Genomic DNA, 8510 nt, shown 5'->3' with positions numbered 1-8510 from the left:
TGCCTGATGAGATGACAGAGAGGAAATGAACATAAATGTTACTGTCAGGACAGGAATGAGGAAAAAAACCTGTCTGTCTCAAGCTTGCGAAAAGGAGACTTAAAATGCATTACAGAGCAATAATTGGGCCTTGGATGATGGAGTTGTAGTCAAGCAAAGTGCTGTGTTATTTCACATGGAGGTTCTTCAACAAGACATTCTTGACTCTTTTTGGGAAAGAAAGGCAAAAACGTGTCTCACACACTTTCCACAACACAAGTTAGTTCCTGATATTACTTATAATCAGCTGTAAACAGATATTACCACATCAGACGTTCTTTTTTTTTTCTCTTCAAGACAAAAATGTTTTACCTGGAAACCAGAAAGCATAGACTTCCATCTCCAGAAGAATTCCCTGCAGGGGAAAATGTACCATTACAAACCACTAGCACTGGAGACTCCCTCCATAAATAATAAATCAGTTCTTTTCTTTGTGAAATAAAAACACGTTTTTGTAATCTGTTTATTCTAAGCGTTCAATTATTTACCATGCCGTCTCTAGGAGCAAGTTGTTCCTATAGCAACAGCAACACTTTCATATCGGCCTGCGATTCGAGTCACTGTCTGTTATAGAAAATGAATCAACACACTATGACCAATTCGTATCGAATATTCAACAGCGCTGTGCTATAGCTGATATTAGTACACAGTCAATGAAAATTCACAGCAAAAGCATCAACCGAATGTCTGCGTGTCACAGGAGGAGATCGTAAGCAATGACGTACGGTTGTGACGCACACCTACGAGGTTACGCCGCTCTTTCCACGTCTCTATCTTTAGGTTTCGATGTTTGACATTCGGACTCACGTGTTAACCTTTGCGACGAGGCTGATGTTGTTGTGTTAGTGCTTGTTTAGACGTTTCTAACGCATCATACATATCTATGCAGGTGTGAGTGACTTCGAAGTGCGTGACCCATGTGATTATTGACTCTGTGACCTCTGGATGACCCCGCCGGTGCATGAGTAAAGGGCAGGGAGTTAGCGCATGCCGCACTGTCTGTCACGCATGTCAATAAGGTGATGAATGGGGCTGGTGGTTATTAAAGCAGAATTAGAGCAGGGAAAAGGAGGGGGGATTGGAGGGGTAGCGATAAATGATGGCGCAAATGGCTCTGCAGTTGAGGGCTGGGGAGCCGGATGGCACAGCATCAGTGTCATCAGTCTTTATTATCCTCCAGGGATTGGACTGTGATGTGAGCGAGAGAGTGAAAAGGGAGAACGAGAGCGAGAGAGAGAATAAGGTGCTGAGATGGTCAGAGCTCATTACCAAGCATCTCCATGAGTTCCTTAAATCCACCTGATGGACAATCACTACCTGCTTTCTTCTTCTTTTCTTTTTTTAAACCTGTCTCACTAATCTATTCTCCACCTGCCAAGTCTGCTTCCACCTTTCAGACTTGCTCTATCTTTGTGTTTCTCTCATACATCTGTATATTCTCCTGTATCTCTCTAGCTGTTCTTTCTTTAACCAACATCTCTTGTTCTCTCTCTCTCTCTCTCTCTCTCTCTCTCTCTCTCTGTTTCTCACTCTCTTTCGCTCTCTCTTTGCGTACGTAACTGGCTTCTTTCTCTCTGAGGCATCGTTTTCTCCATTTCTGCCTCATTCTCCTTCTCCCCTCCATTTTCTCCAGCACAGAGGGAGGGGAAGACCTCCTACCGCTATTAATCATGGTGAAGTCTCAAAGCCTGGCGGCATACACACACTCATACACACACACACACACACACACACACACACAAACGCACACACACTCAGGCAACGAAGCAGCACTGGGTTCACTGCACAGTCACAGAGCGGAGGCAAGGCAGCTGATTGGTGGAGCCTCGAGTAGCCCTGCCCCTCTGCCACATGCCGTCATGACTGCAGATGGGAGTGCATGATACTGCCATTGGTATTCTGTCCCTGCACGCCACCAAACCACTGATCCTTTTTTTTAATTAGTACTTTATTTATTGATACCCACGTTAATGTCTCTCCTAATTTTGGTGTGCTTCTGTCTAAATTACGTGCAGCATCATTCAGCGCTGTGGCTCGAGAGAACAGACAGAGCAACAGACGTCGAGATCACCTTGCTCCCCTTTTTTTTTGGCTGGCAGATAACAGATCTTCGAAATCAAGTTATCCTGTTTCCCTCTTCATTCAAGCCTAATATGTCTAACATCAATGAGGATACTCAATTATAAGTATAAATATATAAATATAGTGCGGATTAGGGCAACATACTTAATCATGTACTAATTGAACCGTGGTTTTGGCCTCTGCAATGACAGTGATGTATTCATTCATCACTGCCCATGTTTACCCAGTAAACACAATTATAGATGCAGGACCTTGATCCTAGAGTTACAGCACTATTAAACCGAAGGGTTACAGGAAAACATTTTTTCTTTTCTTTTCTTTTCTTTTTTTTTTTTTTTTTAAGTGAATAGGCTAGTCGGAATTTCATTCCTGCTAGAAGCACTGTCATAAATCACACACATTCTGGCAGGGATTCATAATGATTGAATATTAAATGCTATAAAAATGCACTAATTGCAATTAGTAATCTCATTTATAATCGCAGTCAAAACGTTCTTCCTTGTATTTTGTGTTCCAGTCTTACAACCATCACTCGGTGAGCCTGAGATTAGCCTTAAAAGATGAACCACCAAGACTTAGGGCAGTAGCTGTATATATTCTAATAACATCTTCTGAAAAAGGTTTTCCATCAGAGTTGTTTTTTTGCTCACTTATTCCTTCCTCATTACCTTAAATTCTGCTTGCTCTGTATCTTGGGGGGGGGAGTGACAGAAAACATTACTGTCTTGACTTGATTTCATTATCTCTGCATGTTGCGAAACTGCTATTTACATCTGCTACACCACTAGCGCTGCTATTTCAGACTTTCGAACATATAACTCTTCCTCTACTTCTGTAATAATTCACAGCACCCTTAGACCTGTGTGCCTTTAAAGTTTCTATACAGATCCAAACTCTTAGTTTTATTACTCTGTCTCTCTCTCTATAGTTGGTGACTACACGAATCTGGAAAGGAGACAAATGAACATAGCTAGTTTGATGATAACCCAAACGGATCCAATGGGCCCTGGCGTAAGAGTGGACGAAAGCAATGGGTTAACTAATTACTACATTAGTAGCTGCTCGGCGCAGGTGATCTGTCAGTGCTAAGATATTTCAGTCCCATCATCCTAAACGCTATCTTTTACAAACACCTGCAGCTGAGCGGTCCGTACACTCTCTCCTCCTCTCTTTCTCCTTGTCTCACCTTTTCATCCTCTTTTCCTCTCCTCTCCTCTGCTCTACTTTCCTCTTTCTAGTTTACTGGGTCCAACAGAACAGGCTTCGCCCACCGCATCAATCGGAGCCCCATGTTTATATTTATGTATGTTGGAAAGGCGAGAGAAGCGACGGCACTCTGTGCTTTATTGACTAAGCATTAAGGGGACATTATCAGGCGATAGCGGAGTTATTTATGAGGATGGGGGAGAGGTGCGCTGTCTGAGTTATGTGAGAACTAGTGCACGGATGAAAGCTGCTCATACAGGCAGAGTTGATAGCAGGCCTGCAGTGCACCGATCCAAGAAAGAGCCTGCGATTTATGTCGAACGTGTTTATGCCATTGTGTAGGTCAGCCACAACCTGCTTATCTGCTCTTTACTGGCACAACTGTGGCTGCAGAGCCTCGACAGTAAGCAGAGAAGTTGCAAATGTTGCTGAACAAACATGGCGAGTGTTAGAGCTGAGAAATGATGTATAGTGTAGGTTCAGGCACAGACGGTGAGGCAGATTTGTTTGGACCCCTGACCTTTATACTCTAGCTAGCAGACATTAATAGAAGAGCATTCGAGAGGGTTGGGCCTGCTGAATGGCCTGCTGGTGAATTATGCATGTATGCTTACATGTTTGCTGTGTGAATTCTGGTTTCTACATTTGCGCACCAGCGCTTTGCTGAAATGAAAAATGAAAAAGAAAGGATTTCCCTTCCTTGAACCCCTTCTCTAATCATCACCACGGACATTTCTGAGGACTTGCTAAAACAGCATGGGCATAGTTTGCAACTCTTCACGAGTGAAACCTAATTAGGCTTCGATGCAGCGCCTGTGAGAATGGAAACATGGATAGAAGATTCGGCTTATCGTCAACTGATTCATGTGCAAGCGAATGTACTATGTGTTTAGAGTGGGGTAAACAGCCCAAGTGCTTCCTGACGAAAAATAAAAGCTTGTTCCAAGATAAATGTCTGATAGAAGTGGAGAGGAGCCTTATTTGTTGAAATCTGTTTATTTCACATTACTTATTACAATCACATCTGTTCATTCTGAAACCTTATTCCAGATTTATTCACATCTCTGGGATTACATCTCAGTTGCCAGCGAATCACATAAAAATGAGGAATGATCAAAAGCACTTTGCAAACAAAAATAAAATTCCATTGCCACCCACACTTAAAATAAAAAAACCTCTCTCGGATTCGAGGATGCTCAGTATTCAATGTGCTGGATTGTACCGAGTGTCCAGACAAACTAACATACCCTCATTCACCTCACCCCTGTGGCACTTTCACTCTAAAACACACATATTCATACACTTCACCTAGGCAAAGCTATTTCTTTTCTGCAGCAAACCAGGTCAACAAACAAAAAGCAATTATGTTGGGCAGCTGCCGCCTGGGAGTGGGTAATTACAGTGTGGTGTGGACAGCTTCATTCTAAACAGGTACTAAAAGCATCATTAATCATCTGCCTGGTGACGCCTCGTGCTCACGTGACTGTGCGCCGCAGGGAAACGCTCCTACCCTATTGGCCGGCTGAAGAAGTACTCGCAGAGGTCAGTCAGTCAGTTGAGTTGACCTGCCAATGACCTTGTATCACTTGACCTCTGCAGGCCTAGAGGTCAGCCCTTGATATCAGTTGGAGAGTGGTTCACAGATCGAGGCAGGGCAAAGACAAATGATACAGAGTACAATTGCAGAGGAATGAATAAAAGGAAAGTGTTAGAGAGAGAGAGAGAGAGAGAGAGAGAGAGGGAAATGAAGGGTCACGAAGATGAAAAATAAAACCCTGGCTTGGTGAAACACCTGAGTCCTCCTTATACACTGCCTGTCCAGTGGAAACAAAGATTATTATTAGCCCCATTGTCCTGTTTACTAGCTTAGGAAAGAAAAGGTACTAAATTGTTTCATTCTTTGTACCATCAATTCTTTTAAACTCTGCACTGTTCAAGTGAACGATACATATTCAAGGCAGAAATGGTATCATCTCAGATTACTACCGCTTTTTCTCAGAGTGCATTGATGCATGTAGAGATGTATCATGTAGACAAGTTGTCACTTTTTTGTTCGTCCTGTGATGTAGCTGTACCAGAGATAGCATTGATTTCATACAATGTGAGAGTTTACAAAATAGTTTTATTCACTATCTACTCTACGTTCTTCCCGGGAGGATTTCTAAAAGAGTACTTTTATTTTAATTTTGCCACTATTACAATCCAAATTTGGTAATCTCATTCATTATTGCACATTTAAGCTCAATTATGAAAAAAAAAACGTGTACATATAAAAATCTAAAAAGAGTCCTAAATGGTACTATTTTTAATACATACTATTACTATCTATTACTATATACTTTATAAAAAGTAGGTACTTTTTACGAAGACAAATAACATTTTACTTGTTTTGTCATTAAGAAAGAAAGCTCTATAAACTCTTCTGTGCATATGATATTTGAATATTCATATTACATAGTATATATTATGTTATATTGGGGTGTCCACAAAAAGTCCTGAAGTCCTGATGCAAGCTGAGGAGCTGAGTTATGAATCGTTGTGATGGTTGGTGCATTTAACAATAACGCTATGGATCAGCCTGAAAACAACATACGTTTCACTTCACCGAACCATATTTTGTATAGGCGTTAAGACATTACATTGCCAATAAGAATTGCCAATTTTAAGCCATAATGTGAGCATTTCGAAGCCAGTTTGTAAGCTGAGGTTTGAATTGATGATGGTGTGGGCGCAGCCGTCTTTTCCACAGTGGGAAAGATGGAAGATGTGTTCGCACTAATGGCTGTGCAGAGACATGTTTCGATTGGGGAAAGTTCATGAACCGGGCTTCCATTGAGAACAGAGGCAAGATAGACGAACGGAGCACAATGGCTTATCTAAAAAGACAGAGGAGAATCTTGACACACCACCTGCCTTGTTCCTCTCCCCTCCCTTCTTCTCCTTCTCTGTCGTTCCCTCTGTCTACTCTCTTCTCCACTCCACTCCTCTCCACCCTTGTCTCTTCTCCCCTCTCCATATGTCTGTGAATGCATTGCTATAGCAACGACACCAAGGGCAGCTTGGGTGGAGATCGGGGGGGGGGGGGGGGGGGGGTGTTGGGGTAACCACAGAAATGACTTCAGACAAATAAGCTCACGAGGTTACAATTTCATCTGAATAAAATAGTGCTTGTTCTTGCTTGTTTACACTCCTTTATTTGCAGTGCTCATGCACGGCCATGTCCAAGGTAAAGAAAAAAAAAAAGAAAACAAAGCTCATCACCACCTTGAAAAAACATGCTGTGCAAAAATGTGTTGAATCAGCCTGAAAAAGCAACCTGATAGGCACAATTTCAACGCTATGCCATGAAACATTATTTTGTGTGGGGTCTGTCATTCCTGAGTAAATTAGCATCGTATAGCTCGTTTCAATGCTTTATGCTTCGGAGAGGTGCTGAAGATGAAAAAAAGGCAAAATGTGCTTGTGTGTGCTTATTCACACCTTTTTATTTACAGTATTTAGACATATCATATCAAAGCAAAAAAAAAAAAAAGTATAAACAAAACGGTAGTAAAGCATTCCCTGGTAAAAAAATTAAAATAAAAATAAAATAAAAAATAGCCGAGAGCTGCAGAAAAATGCCAGAATATACAGACGACTATATTTCACATGGGCTTTATCACTCCAGGTTTTTTTTGCCTTTGATTGTTAATGAATTATGTCCCAATTTATATTTAAATATTTGATTTTTGTATATAACGAAGGCACTGTCATATGCACGGATTTAAATCTTAAGGACATTTCTGATCATTTTGCTTATAAACACTTGGAAAATGTGCACTAATTTGAGAGAAACTCTTGTTTCTCAAAATTTCGAATAATCAATAAAACTTCAATCAGTATATCTTCTAGATTACAATAATAAATAACTCTAGGAGCTGCTCCATTGGAAAAGAACACAGTGAATGAATATGCAGTAAGCAGACGACAATCCAACTCTATCCAAATCCAACACACACAAATCCAAAATAAATGCTAATTATTGAGGTAGGATGGATGGATGGATTATAGAAGGGATGACATAAGATTTTAACAGTAGTAATAACCAACCTAAACGCCTCTAAAATTTCATTTTACCATTTGATTTCATAGTATTTATTGTTCTATGATGAATTTATGTGATCATAACAGCAAAATGTATATATGGCTGTATATGCCCAATTTTTTATATAAATACTTTGTGTGTGTGTGTGTGTGTGTGTGTGTGTGTGTGTGTGTCTCTGTGTGTGTGTGTGTGTGTGTGTGTGTGTGTGTGTGTGTGTGTGTGTGTGTTTGTGTTGGGGGGGGTGTGGTTTGGGGCATGTGTGCATTTAAAATCTTCATGGTTTCTGTCATTTATTATGCTTCAAATTACCCAGACATTTTTCACCATCCTCCATTTATTTGCTGCTGTGCAACTTTCCAAAGGACAAGAGTGGTCAAAAGCATGCCGTGGAGGTCAAAACCGCCTCTAAAATCTCACAGAAGGTTATCTTCAGTTTGAGCGGCGATAGAAAACAATAAATGAGCTTCCCACAGACAGAGCAGTGAAACACTAACCCAATATTCACAGTCCCTCACCGATTTGAATGGCAGAACCTCATAGATTGTAAACTTGACACAGATTTGAGCTCGCTGACACACTTTCCTCTCCCCAATACTCTCCTTGCCTCTTTCCCTCTTTCCCTCCTCCAAAACGTCCACATTCCCAGAGCCCAGAAGTGCTGAGTGCTGATGTTTGCTATGCACACAGATTATTTTTTATTTTTTTTTGCTGAGCGTGTAAGCTGTCCCTAAACATCTGTTCTCGAGAGTCATGTAAAACAAAGAAGAAACAAGGGCTCTGAGACATTTTGTGTACACACTCATTCCCTCATGTGTGTGTTGCATTGACGTCTTTGGGTAGCCATCAATAACAGCAAATTTTAGGGCACAGAGAACAAAATAAAGCATCAGGGTGAAAATAAGAGTAACTCAAAGACAGAGAGAGTGTTGAGGAACACTATAGCTCTTTGCATAGACTTTATTTGGGAAAGAATCCATTAGTTAGTTGCAGAACTTACATTACAGAAGCACTGTTACAGAAGCACTGTTACAGAAGCACTGTTACAGAAGCATATCACCAGCTCATGTTGTTACTTACAAAACTGTTATACTTTACAAAA

This window comes from Silurus aristotelis (assembly GCF_946808225.1).
Source record: "Silurus aristotelis genome assembly, chromosome: 19".
Lineage (NCBI taxonomy): Eukaryota > Metazoa > Chordata > Actinopteri > Siluriformes > Siluridae > Silurus > Silurus aristotelis.
Note: the sequence above shows the minus strand (reverse complement) of the source record.